At 39.4% G+C, this 14,466-nt stretch overlaps 1 protein-coding gene across 1 annotated transcript in view; it reads left to right on the top strand.

Annotated features, from left to right (window-relative positions):
* MAPK6 (mitogen-activated protein kinase 6) overlaps positions 1–14,466 on the top strand; it is a 42,617-nt gene that overhangs the window by 448 nt on the left and 27,703 nt on the right. The gene's annotated exons all lie outside the window — the stretch shown is intronic.

The following is a 14,466-nucleotide window of genomic DNA, read 5'->3' as shown; positions in this document are numbered from 1 at the left end:
CCCCTCGCCGGCCGCCGGGCCCGGCAGCGCCCGCTAGCCTTTGGGACCCGCGCGGCCGGTTGTGAAGCCGCCTCCCGGGTTCGAAGCCCGGCCGCGCCAGCGGGCTAGGGGCGGCGGCCGGGGCGCGGGAGGTAGCGCGGAGTCTCGCCTTCCTGGCATGCTGCCTTTCGAAATGCTCCCGCGTCTCCTCCCCCATCCCACCCAGTGACTCGGCCTCAGCTGACTCCTGCCGGGCAAAGTCTCCAGTGGAGGCGGCTCGGCCGATTGCGTAGCGCGCACCACTTACTGGGCTGGTCGCAGAGCTCTCAACTCCTTCCTCTGCCCAAGTTTCCATCCTAGCCAGAAGTGAGGTACGGAGGATTCGTCCGAGACCCACTTCTTAAATCCTTCCCGCTGGCGACCCTTAATTCTGGACGTTGCGTGGTGGTCTGTACCAGTAGCCAAATGAGAACTCGCTTTGCTCACTAATAAGGGCCTCTCCACTTAGCTGTGTATTTTTAGCCGACTTGTGAGGTGCATTTGAAAAGTAGAGGTGTTTGTTTGGCCGCCTTTTGTTCTTTGGCTTAGTGAAAGACTCCACCGATTCAGGTGCTGGTAGGTCTTTGAAACAGGATCTTTTTGATTCCTTTCCTATTTGTTTTCTTTTCTCTTTTGCCCTATCTTTGGAAAAGGTCCATATCCAGTGACGGGAACTGGTGAGGTGGAATTAGAAAGCTACTGTTATAGAAGCAAAATTCGTTTTCTTTTTTTCCGTGCTAAAAATGCTCTTCCGTCAGTCTCAGTTTTAGTATTAATTGTTTTACGGGTACAGAATGACTCGTCAGGGAAACAAAAATTAACAGGCAATAAAGGTGAAGAGCAGACAACTTCAGACTAATTTTTTGGTTACTGCTTTTCCGAGCTTGTTTATTTACTAAAAGTTCTGATTGGATATCTTCCCTTTTTTCCGATGTTGATTAATCAACGTTGTAATACTAGGATGGAAAGAATGATCTGACACGAGAATGAATAGGACCTGCCCCCGAAAGGAAACTAAGAGTTTGTTCTTAGAAATACTAGAATTTCATTTTTGGAAAATAATTTTGAATTGACTGGAAGAAACTTTAAGGATAAGTTGTTCATGTATGTATATGAGGGCTTGCTATGTGCTAAAGAATGCAAACTCCTTTCAGATATATTCATATATGTTGTTGTTGTGAAGTGCCGTCGAGTCGGTTCCGACCCATAGCGACCCTGTACAGGGTTTCCAAGGGTGTAAATCTTTACGGGAGTAGAAAGCCTCATCTTTCTCCCGCGGAGCGGCTGGTAGTTTCGAACTGCTGACCTTAAGGTTCGCAGCCCGATTCGTATATATATGTTATTTAATAAGAATTGCCTTGCGAAGCTTGTAAAATTGCGTATTGCTGTCCTAAGTTCATATCTAAGAAGATGCCGGGTTTGATTGAAAAAGATATGTTTTATCACCAAGATATTACTGTTTCCAGGAGAAAAAATAATAACCTGGAAAATGGAGATGTGTCTTTAAAGAGAAAACTCGTCTGAGATGGAATATGAGGATATTTTGGGTGTTAGTTATTTGCAATAAGGGATTAAGAGCGATCCTTGGTTACTTGGTGTGATTTAAAAAGGATTTTGAGAAAGGAAAGACTGAAATCAGTTAGATTTGCAATAGGAAAAGCAGGCATTCTAACGACAAATGTTAGCAGTAAATGTGTTGCAGCATTTTACATAAACTCATCATGAGGATTCATAAACTGACAAAGTAGTAAGGTCTGCTGACTCAGGGTATGTTGCTGAGGAGGCTGGGGTCGGGTAGGAGGAAGCTCAGGAGAGCTGCTGCAAGTTTGAGTGTGCTGATGACTCATCCTGCCCACCACTGCAACGTGGCCTTTTTTTTTTTTTTAAATACACTGTATTTTTTTAAATGACAGACTAAACTGTGTCTATCCACATTATAACTCTTTTTGATTTCCTTAAAGAGTGGTTTCTCTTTTAAAGTAATGGCTCCTTAAACTTCATTTTAAAAAGCTCTTTCTGAGTGTATGTACGTAAGTATTTTTTAGATGGTATATACCCTACAGGTAGGCTTGTGTCACAACTGAAGTGTTTTAACTTCTAATGAGAGATTTGTTACAAATTATTTACAAAGGGCAGTACAGGCAGTCCTGGGAATAAGAACCTCCAACACAACCTGCAGTTAGGAATCAACGTGGGAAAGCCTATTATATCAAAATTTTGAGGTACATACAGTGGTTCATATAACAAATGGGTGCTGCTTGCCTGAACATCAAAACTTGTATTATGTTAGAGATGTTTAAGGAAGTGCTTTTTAAAGTTTGTTGTGTGTATACTATGACACATATTTGACAGACTGATGTAAGATATGAACCATACCTAACTGTTCTAACTTACATACAAATTCAGCTTAAAGACAGAGAAACTGAATTTGTTCGTAACCGGGGTACTGTACTTCTTTTATGGTATTGGTAGAAACTGACCTTGTGCTTTCACTGGTTATGTAAAAGTTACCTTTATCTAGAAATTAGTTAGCTGAAATAAGTATTGTACAGGTGCCAATAGAGTTTAATATTTAATCAGATATATCTCTGAACATTTCACTTTCGTGGAATTACTTAAACATGATTTTATATAGTGCTGTATCATGTGATGTATATGAATTTTATAATTTAATAAACACAACTTGAAATAGGTTGTTAATAGCCACAGTTTTCATGAGTCTCATTTAAGACAGCCTGAGTGTACCATTTCAAATTTTGGGCTTAAGTTCACATTTAGTTTTAAGATAGATATTTTAAACTTATTTTAAAACAGCCAGTATTTTGTAGGTTGGCTTTAAAACTCAGGTGGAGAATGGCAATTCGTTTTAAAAGTGAAAATACAAAAGTCCCCATACCCATCTCTTAGGTTTTCTATGTATACTGTTAGATTTTTCCCAATGTGATTGGGGGGACGGTGAACTGTATATCGATGTGAATCATTAATGTGGATTCAATCTTTGGCTGGTTGTGTGTTTTGCATTTTATAATTTGTGATAGTAATTTGTAGAGTTGGAAAAGTTTAGTTTGAACTATTGAAAAATTTCAAAGCATTCCATTACTAATTGACAAATACAGTTGAGTGTATATTTCCAGTGTTGATTTTTTAAAAAGTATATAGGTGACTAGCTGTTGTGTAATTTAGAATTTATAAACTAAACCAACTATTTGAATCTGTCTCCTTTCTACCAGGTATTGCCTTGTGAAATAGTGAGCATTACTACTTTTACCCAGTTCTTGAAACTTGTGTTACCTGAGGTTCCCTGTTAAAATAGAAAATGCCGTAAATAAAAGTTCTGTGCAGCATTGCTGGCTGCCTTTTCTGTCTGCTCCCTCATTATCCAGTTTTTCTGACTGACGTTAACAAACACTACATGGTGCGTAGTGGTTACCAACAGCAAGGTCAGCAGTTTGACACTACCGACACTACCAGCTGTTCCGTGGGAGAAAGATGAGGCTTTCTGCTCCCGTAAAGATTTACAGCCTCAGAAACCCTGTACAGGGTTGTTAAGAGTCGGAACCGACTCCATGGCACATAACCACATGGTCAGTGGTTAGAGCCCACTAGTCTCTCTGCATGAGAAAACTGAGGCTCTCTACTCCTGCAAAGGTTTACAGCTTCAGAAACCCTATACAGGATTACTATGAGTTGTCACTAGTAACAACCATAACAACAATATAACACTACAGCTTGTTAATAGTATGAAGATTTTCATTAGTTTTATTATTCAGAACCCTGACTGGGACTTTACAGAAAGAAAAAGAAGTTACTATATATAGTTAATGACTTTTTGCCTGGAGTTGCTTCTCATGTGGAAGCTGCTGTGTGTAAAGTAACTATGATGTAGGCCCAGTACTTACTTAGCATTGGGTGTGTTTTGTTTTTTTTACCTCCTCCACGTTCTGCATAGTTGGAAAATATAGCATGCCATCCTCTGATAGTTTGAAAATGTTTGTCTTTCATACATATCAGCCTTTTAAATCTATTTTTCACTTACACTTGATGTGTTTGCTCATAGGAAAAAAAATGGTATCACAAAAATCATTTGTTAGATCCTAGCATTTACTTCAGGGGAGCATCTGCCTCTGCAGAATGTGAAATTGATATGGATTTAATTTTGTATAACCATGTAGCTGTTGGCCCCCCAAAGTGTGCAGAGTAGAACAGCTTCAGAAGTATTTTCAAAACTGATCTTTTGGAAGCTGATTGTCAGGCCTGGCTTCTTAGGTGCCTCTGCGTGGGTTTGAACTGCCAACCTTTCATCTAGCCATGTACTTAACCATTTGCCCCATCCAAGGACTCTCTGTATAACCATAAACTATAAAACATTAATGTTAGAGAGAAGTCGTGAAAATTATCTTGTCCCAGATATTATAATTTGATAGCTAAGAAAATGAGGCCCATAGAGAGCTAAAACCTTGGTACTCAGGTGTGTTTCATAAACTGCCAACATTAGCATCACCTGGGAACTTGTTAAGAATGCAAACTCTCAGACCTACTGAATCAGAATTTGTATTTAAACATGATTCTCAAGTGTTTCAAATGTACATTCAGTTTGGGAAGCACTACTAAAAGTGCTACATACATAGTTGGTAGACTCATACAGAAAACTGATTTGTTCTTTCGAAAAAAAATTGAGGATTTAAGTGGGGTGGCTCCATATGACTGTGAGCCTGTCTGCAGCTCAAGCTCACCAGCTGCTCTGAGGAAGAAAGATGAGGCTTTCTGCTCCTTGGAGGATGCAAAGCCTCTGATACTTCATACAGAATGCTATGAGTTGGAACCAACAGCAGGGCACTGAACACCAACAAAGTAACACTTTCCAATAGAACTTTCAAGGAGCTATGGCGTCTCAGTGATTAAAATGCTTGGCTGCAAAGGTCTGTAGTTTGAACACATAAGCCATTCCAGGAGTAGAAAGATGTGTCAGATAACTTTGGTAAAGATTTGTGACTTTGAAAATCCAAGGCTGTACTATCCTGTAGGATCAGTATGAGTCAGAATTGACTCCAGTGGTTTTCTTTGGTTTGGTTGGTGTCGGGGTCTGACCCCGACATAGTTGTCACGAGTTTTTGGTTCACGAGGAGGGGAGATCCAGCGGCGATAGGGATAGCGAAAGAATACACAGACAAACAGAAGAAGGGAGACAATGAGGCACCCCAAAGCCAGGGTGGATACATCACTGGTGGGCAGGCTTGGGACTACAGGCATCATGGCCTCTGCAGGCAGCGACTCACTGCCCTGCAATCTTTAATGCATGCCTTCCAACCCGTAACGCACCGCAATCTTTACTCCATGCCTTCCAACCAGTAATGCACCGCAATCTTTACTCAGTGCCTTCCAACCAGTAATGCACACCTGGGGAGGCTCTGGCCTCTGCTTTATTTAGGGGAGGAGTTTCACGCCAAGCTGGGAGGGACTAAAACAGGATACAGCTAACATCAGTAATTTTCCAGACATTCAGGTAACTTTACATTGTATTTCACTGGTTCGAATCCCAGGCCAGCAACTTGGATTCTCAGGCCCAATTAACATATCTATAGCCCCTGAGGTCAGTTGGGGGAAGTTGAGAGTTCTGCAGGAGACGCCCAGGTGAATGGGCTGCACCTGGAAAAGGGATTAGGGAGGATGGGTTCTTTGTCTATAGAACAAAGAACCGAGAAGTAGCTAAGATATTTTTAGTTAATCCTTTGGAGAAAGGTTTAACCTTGCAACCTTTAGTCTTGGCTTTAGGAAAATATCACATTTATCTGTGGATTTTCAAAGGCTTCAGTGTATTAATTTAATATATATACCTGAATATTAAGATGAAAGCAATTTTCCATTAACTGCCAGTGGCCTCATTTGTTACACTCAGCCCTAGAGGGCCTCGAACCTCTGACTAGTCTTACACCGTCTGCAACAGGTTGGAATGGAACTTTCTTTGATGGTGGAACTGTTGTATTCGATGCTGTCCTATAAGGTAGCCATTAACCATGTACAACTACTGAGTCCTTGGCAGGAAGCTAGTACAACTGAGGAACTAAAGTCTTAATTTTTTTTTTTTTTTAAGTTTATATTCATATAGCCACATATCTAGAAGTCCTGGTGTGGTGCTGTAGGATAAGCACTGTACTGCTTAATCACAAGGTTGGCAGTTCAAACCCACCAGCTGTTCCTCAGAAGCCATATACAGAGCTAGTATGAGTTGAAACTGACTCCATGGCACTTAACAGCCACATAGCTAGGGCAAGTGCAAATCTAGGTGATTTTTATTAATAACTGAAGAGTTTTGGTTCCGTTTTACCCTCTTCATTTACAAATTGGAGAAGACAGTAGGCTTTGCAGTTTTTCCTTATTTTTTATTCTAATTAGATTGGTGATCCCATGGTTTTTAAGCGGACTCTTATGACTTGCATTAGTTTCATAGCTTCCATCAAAAGAGGGACAGTTTTCAGTTCAACAGAATAAATGCAGATATCTGGAAGCTCTTTTGTGTTGTCATCAAAAACATTCTCCACCTGAGAATGAGAAACATTATTTTGAAGGAAAATATCCAGACTTAAATTACATAAGTGTTTGTGTTTATATTTTTTCTGATATATGTGTTGAGGTAGTACGCAAGTACAGGCCGACCTGGTACTTTTAATTATAAGGTGTGTTTCAGCTAGTTCTGCATGAGGAATTTAAAACACCTGGTTATGTACCTATTAGCCTTTAGATTTCTTCTATTTGTTTATATGGTGTATTAGCAAAAAGAGGTTTTATTTCTTTTGTTTTCAAAAGAATTTTCATTTTAGAGAACATTAATCCTAAGAAAACATACTTCATTACCAATTATCCAGTAAGATTGTTTCTATTTAATATTGCTCATATCCATCCTTTCCTTTATATCCCTATTGTCAGGTATGAATCATTGATGATTCGCATAGCCCGAGATGTAATTGCATCTCAAAGTTTGGGAGACTTCCTCCCTATTGTTACTTTTCTAATACATAAAGCTATATATATTTTTTACTTTTAATTGTGAATTGGGTAAAGGTTTATAGAGCAAATCAGTTTTCTAATGCATTTAATTCATACACAATTTGTTTCATGTCATTGATTGCAGTCCCTACAAAGTATCATCACTTACCCACTTCCTCCCTGTATTTCCTGTTTCCTTTCCTCCTCTTTTCCTAACTCTTCTGAACTTTGTCCTTGGGTAAATGCTGTCATTTTAATCTTAAATGTTTGATTATTCTAAGGTGTATATACATCCCTAGTGCTCTTGTTCCCCTGATAGAACTATTGTTTGGCTGAAAATTGAGCCCACGGTGTGTGAGTTCATTTCTAGGTCTGAAGGGTAACTAATGGCCATAGTCTTGGGACGTGGGAAGGTCACCAATCTCTATTCAACCAGTAAGTCTGGTGTATATATATACATATAATTTTGAATTTTGTTCCACATTTTTCTCCCGTTCTATCCAAGACCTTCTAAAATTGTCCCTTTCAGAACAGTCAGCAATGGTAGCTGGGTGCCATCTAGTTCTTCTGGTTTCAGGGATATACAGATATTATTTTAGTGTTAATTACAAATCATTGCCAATTTTCTGACTGAGTCTTCCTTGGTCAGTAAAATAGATAATCTATATTGTAAGAATGTACATTTTTCATTTGTCATAATGACAGTATTTTCACTTACATTAAAAAAAAACAAAACTGTTAATAGTTACTGCTTAGAAAGGACTGTGGGGAGGGCTCTTCCTTTGAGTGGTGGTTTTTTTTGTTTTGTTTTTTTTGGGCCTCCCACCGTATTCAGTGGAAAGATTCTAACCTTAGTGTCTTGCTGGCCTATGTCCAAATCCTGGCTTATCCATTTACTATGTGTGTGACATTACATTTTAGCAGATCAATGCTTTTGTTTGTAAAATGACATTTACAAGGTTGTGGTTAGGAGTAAAAGAAACAGTGTGTCACTTAGAAAATGCCTGGCACATAATAGATGCTCAGTAACTCCAAGTTACCTTTGCACCATCCCTGCCCCTTCTTCTGTTTGTCTTTCATGTCTTCATTAATTTAACTTTATGCTGAAGAGTCCAACCAGGCTAAATACACATTTTGGTTTTAAGTCTTGTGCTCCCCCACACCAGTTATGGTATTATGGTAAGTTCTTGCATTGCTTTGTTAATGTTGCACTAATTTCAGATTCTTCTTCTCGTTCTCTGGTTCTCTTCTCTTGACCTCTTAAAGGACTCATCTCCGTCATGGTTTTTCCTTTCCAATCTTATCCTCTTCACTAATATACAAATGTGCTGTAAAGCTGCATTACCCAATATGGTAGTTTAAAAAAAAATTAGTTTTTCAGTTGTGCTAGTTATTTTTCAGTTGTCCAATAGCCATATATGCTAATGGCTACTATATTAGACAGTTCAGATATTTGAAGGGGCTTCAAAAAGTTCATGGAAAAATTCCATCATCTTTCCATTCCATTTTTCCATGAATTTCTTGAAGCTTCCTCATAGAACATCTCCATCGTTGCAGAAAGTACTGCTGGACAGTGCTGCTCTAGAGAGGCCTCCTTAGACAAACAATCTGCCCCTGGCCACATTCTTCTCGTTTAGCTACAGTCTCATTTCTCTGATCCTCTTCCAAGTGAAACTGTCAAGAACTGTCTTTGTGTTTTCTCTCCAGTTCCTTCAATTTACTCCAGATTAACTTCCATCACTATGATGCCACTGAAAAAGCTCTGTTCAAGGTCATTGTTGCTATCCTAAATTTACAGTCACCTCAGAGGACTTCTAAGCATTCAGTATAGTTGGGCACAGTTCCCCCACCCCCATCTCTACCATGCACACATATTTACCTGCTTCTCTTGGCTTATGAGACACATATTGTTTATTCCCCCTCCACTCTGCAAAGCCGTTTGAACTTCAAGGTCAGCAGTTCAAGCTCACCAGCTGCTCCTCGGAAACCTTATACAGGGTTGCTATGGGTTGGAACCGACTCGGTGGCACTTAACAACAACAACAACATTCTCACAACTTGTCATTTTAAAGACTGGACTTCTCCTGCCTTTAAGATGTAATGTATCCCACAGTTTAGTCCTGTTTTGTTTATTCTACTCTTTCTAAATTCTTTCCCTACGTTGTCTCATTCAACTTACTGTTTAAAATAATACTTAAATGTAAAGCAGAAGGAAAGAACCACATGATCATCTCTATGGATATAGAAAAAGCATTTTATAAGATCCAACTTTTTTTTATCTGATGAAAACTCTTAGAATAGAAGGGAAATTTCTCAATATGATTCAGGGCATACGAGCTTCAATAAATGGTGCTGGGAAAATTGAATTTTCACGTGCAGAAAAATAAAACAGGATTCATGCCTCACACCTTGCCTAAATGTGCAAACTAAAACTATAGAATTCATAGATGAACAAGCGGGGGCCATGCTGCCTGTTCTAGCTTTAACAATGGATTATCTAATAATGACAAAAGATAAAATAAATGTTGTTAAGTACTGTGGAGTCGCTTACGACTCATAGTGACCCTGCATAGGGTTTCTGAGGCTGTAAATCTTTATGGGAGCAGAACGCCTCATCTTTCTCCCATGGAACTGCTGGTAGTTTCGAACTGCCAACCTTCAGGTTAGCAACCTGTTTCGTAACCACTACGCTACCAGAGTTCCTTCTTGCCTCACACCTTGCCTAAATGTGCAAACTAAAACTATAGAATTCTTAGATGAACAAGCGGGGGCCATGCCTGGTCTAGCTTTAACAATGGATTATCTAATAATGACAAAAGATAAAATAAATAGGACTTGATAAAAACCAGCAACTTAAGGTTTTATATCTTTACACACGATTATTACAATTTTATTTAAAAAACAAAAAATTTCCCTTCTTTTTTTTCTTTTAAACTTCTTTCCCCATCTCCCAAGTTAGCATATGTCTACCATACTCTAGCCAGTGAATAACTCCCCCTTCCCTCCCACCTCTGGTAACCATTTTAGAATGTTTATTATAGCATGGAAACCTTTTCTTAGCTTTTTACAGTAGTGGCCAAATGCAATATCTGTCTCTTTGCAACCAGCTAATTTCACTCAACATAATATCCTCCACGGACTTCTAGTGTGACACCGTAGGTTAAGCATTGGACTGCAAACACAAGGTTGGAGGTTCAAATCCACCAGCTGCTCGTTGGAAACCTTATATAGTGCTGCTTTGGGTCAAAACTGACTTGAGGGCATGTATCCTCCAGAATTAAAAAAAAAAGTTTTTGTTAATCAAAATACTTTACCAAAAAAGTTACAAGCTGCCAACTTTGAGAATATCTTCAGAAACCACATTACTGACAAGAGTCTAGTAACCAAAATATACATAAAACTTAGCAACAACTTAACACAGACAAGTCTCTGACCATAAAATGGCCGAAGGACTTTAATACAGACATTTTACCAAAAAGAGCATTCAAATGGCTACAAAACACATGGAGTTATCATAAAGATGCAAGTCAAAACCCCAGGGAGATACCATTTCACTCCCACTTGGATGACTAAAAAATAAAAATAAAAATTCAAACCTCAACTTGTGGTATTGAAAGATTATGTGGGCAGAATACTGAATGCATCAAACGAAGATAGAAGGAATACACAGAGTTACTGTACCCAAAAGAAACGGTTGATGTTCAACCATTTCAAGTGGTAGCATATGATCAAGAGCCAATGATCCTGAAGGAAGGCCAAGGTATATTGAAGGCATTGGCAAAAACAAAGCACCAGGAATCGATGAAATGCAAATTGAAATCTTTCAACAAATTGATTTGGTACTGGAGGCACTCACTCATCTATGCCAAGAAATTTGGAAGACAACAACCTGGCCAACTGACTGGAAGAAATCCATATCTGTGCACATTCTAAAGAGGTGACCCAACGGAATGCGGAAGTCATCGGGCAATATTCTAGATATCCCATGTGAGTAAAATTTTACTAAAGATAATGTAAAAACTGCTGCAATCATGCATTGTCAGAGAACTTGAGGATCATGCCATATTCAGTAGAGAATCTGGAATGAGGAGATATCATTGCTGATGTCAGATGGATCTTGTTTGAAAGCAGAGAATACTAGAAAGATGTTTACTTGTGCTTTATATTGTGGGATCATGACAAGCTATGGGCAAAATTGCAAAGTATGAGTACTCTGGAACACTTAATTTGTGCTCATGAGGAACCAGTACATAGACTAAGAGGCAGTTCGAACAGAATAAGGAAACACTGAATAACTTAAAATTATTACGAAAGGTGTGTGCCAGGGTTGTGTTCTTTTACCATGCTTATTCAATAGTCTGTATGCTGAACAGGTAATCTGAGAAGCTGGATTATATGAAGAAAAACTTGGCATCAGGATTGGTGGAGGACTCATTAACAACCTGTGATATGCAGATGATACAACCTTGCTTGCTGAAAGCGAAGAGGACTCATTTTATTACTGATGATTAAAGGGCACAACCTTTGGTATGGATTGCATTTAAATGTAAAGAAAACAAAATTCCTCACCATTGGACCAGTGTAAATGGAGAAAAGATTAAAGTTGTCAAAGACTTCATTTTGCTCAGATCAACCATCAATACTTACGGGAGCAGCAGTCAAGAAATTAAATGACGTGTATTGCATTGGGCACATTTGCTGCACAAGACCTCTTTAAAGTGTTGAAGAGCAAAGATGTCAGTTTGAGGAATAAGGTGTGCCTGACCCAAGCCATGGTGTTTTCAGTAATCTCATATGATTTGAAAGTTGGGCAGTGAATAAGGAAGACTGTAGAAGAATTGATGCATTTGAGTTATGGTGTTGGAGAATATTGAAAGTACCATAGACTGCCAAAAGAACAAATAGATCTGTGATGGAAGAAGTACAGCCAGAGTGCTCCTTCAAAGCCAGGATGGTCAGACTTGCCTCCCATGATTTGGACATAATTGTCAGGAGGGACCAGTCACTGGAGTGGAGAAAGATACCATGTTTGGTAAAGTGGAGGGTTGGAGAAAAAGAGGAAGATCTCCATTGAGATGGATTGGCATGGCGGCAGCAGCAGTGGACTCAGGTGGAACAATGATTGTGAGGTTGGCCTATGACTGTTCTACTGTGCACATGAGTCAGTACTGGCTTCATGGCATCTAACAACAACAAGGATGACTAAGTGGGCCCTGATGTGGCATTAAAGGAGAAGCACTGGATTTGTAACCGGGTAGTTAACAGTTCCAACCCACCAACTCCTCTCAGAAAACCCTATACAGGGTTGCTAAGAGTTGGAATCAATTCACTAACACACAAAAAGGATAACGAAAGGAGCCTTGGTGGTGCTATAGTATAAGCACTGGACTGCTAGCCTTAAGGACAGTAGTTCAAACTTAACAGCCGCTCCTTGGGAGAAAGATGAGGCTTTCTGCTCCCATAAAGATTTACATCCTTGGAAACTCTATACAGGGTCTCTGTGAGTGGGTTGTTCTTTTTTGTTGTTTAGGTTGACTAAGATAAAATAATATATGATTGGAGGATGTAGCAGAATTTGAACCCTTATCCATTGTTGGCAATGTGAATGATACAGCTATTGTGGAAAACAGTGTTGTGGTTCCTCAAAAACTGAGACAAGAACTACCATATGACCCAGAAATTCCACTATTAGCTATGTACCCAAAATACTTGAAAGCAGACTAAAAAGAGACTTGTATACCAGTGCACAATGCAGCACTATTCACAGTAGCCAAAATAAGGTGAAAACAACCTATCAACAGATGAACCGATGAACAAAATGGGGTATATACACAAAATGGCATTAAGGAGCTCTGGTAGCATAGTGGTTATGATTCGGGCTGCGAACCTTAAGGTCAGCAGTTCAAAACTAACAGCTGTTCCATGGGAGAAAGATTAGGCTTTCTGCACCCATAAAGATTTACAACCTGTACAGGGTCACTATGTGTCGGAACCGACTCCACAGCCCATAACCATTACCATCATACAAAATGGTATACTACTTAGTCAGAAGGAGAAATGAAGTTTTAATACATGAATGGAGCTTGAAATACTGATGCCAATTATAGAAGGACACCTATTGTTTGACCTTGCTTATATAAAAAGACAAAAACGCAAATGTATAGAGACCAAGGTTTGTTCATTGGTGGTTTACTAAGGGTGAGAGAGTAAGAGAAGATAACAGTGGTGGGAAATTTGTATCGATTAGTGTAGGATTGTATGTATATCTGATTATCGTCATTGCTGTTAGTTAGCTGTATACCTGTAAAAAGTTGAATTACCAAAGTTATGTAATAGATACATTTACAACATTGATTAGAAATGAGCAGCTGCTGAGACTGCTTATGTATAAACCAAAACTCTTCCGATCCTCACCTGGCCTACCATAACAACTACAACAATTATATTTGATGGCCAGTTTGGAAAGTTGTGGTGGTAGATACTACACACCATGTTAGAATGGAATGAAGAGTAAAATGAGAGTAAAGCCAAGGTCCTTTATGGTGTCTCCTTGGTACTATACAGGCTGGTAGGACTTTTTGAAAACCAAGTTTGCCTGGTTACATAGGACACAATCCCCCACCCACCCCAGAACAAAACAAAACAAGAGCATAGTGAAAGTGTGTTTGTTATTCAGTCTGAATGAGCTGAAGTCGGCAGCTTGCTTTCTACTATTAGCAGACCTGTGTTGTGGTGCTGTTGACTAAGCACTGAACTGTTAACCACAAGGTCGACAGTTCAAACCCACCAGCCACTCAGAAATCCTGTATGGGATCATTACAAGTAGGAACCGACCTGATGGTACTTAACAACATGTATACATTACAGGATGAGGTGGTCCTGGGGAATGTCTGGGAAGGGCAGTGACCTATCTAGGATCTTTGTTAACTCATGAAGAAATCCTTCCTTCATTAAGGATGTTGTTGTTAAATGCCAGCAAGTCAGTTCCGACTCATAGCAACCCTGTATAGGCTTTCCAAGTCTTTACATCTTAATGGGAGCAGAAAGCCTTATCTTTCTCCCACAGAATGACTGGTGACCTTGTGGTTTGCAGTCCAGTGTTTACTGTATGAAGCTACTGAGCTCCCCTTCATTGATGATAGGATTTGTCTTTTCCAAGCTTCCTACTGCCAAGTAGAAAAGGGTACCTACCATGGGAATTCCTGTGCTCTGAAATTATCTGTGAAACTTAGTCCCTGTCGTCTTTTACTTTAACTCAGAGCTACAAAAGAGGGGAGTGGAATGACACCCTGGAAATTTAAAGAGGGTCTGAATAAGGGGATTAAATATAATGGGGAAGGATGACAAAAGATTAGGTTAAGAGAATACAATTGAGAGAAGAAAGTTGGATAGAACTGAATCTATTACACTGTTCCATGAGATCAGGATTTTTATTTTAAATACTATTTGACCCTGTCTGTACCT

Source organism: Chrysochloris asiatica, unplaced genomic scaffold (genome assembly GCF_000296735.1).
Source record: "Chrysochloris asiatica unplaced genomic scaffold, ChrAsi1.0 scaffold00004, whole genome shotgun sequence".
Classification (NCBI taxonomy): Eukaryota; Metazoa; Chordata; class Mammalia; order Afrosoricida; family Chrysochloridae; genus Chrysochloris; species Chrysochloris asiatica.
Note: the sequence above shows the minus strand (reverse complement) of the source record. Positions and strands in the feature narration are given on the sequence as shown.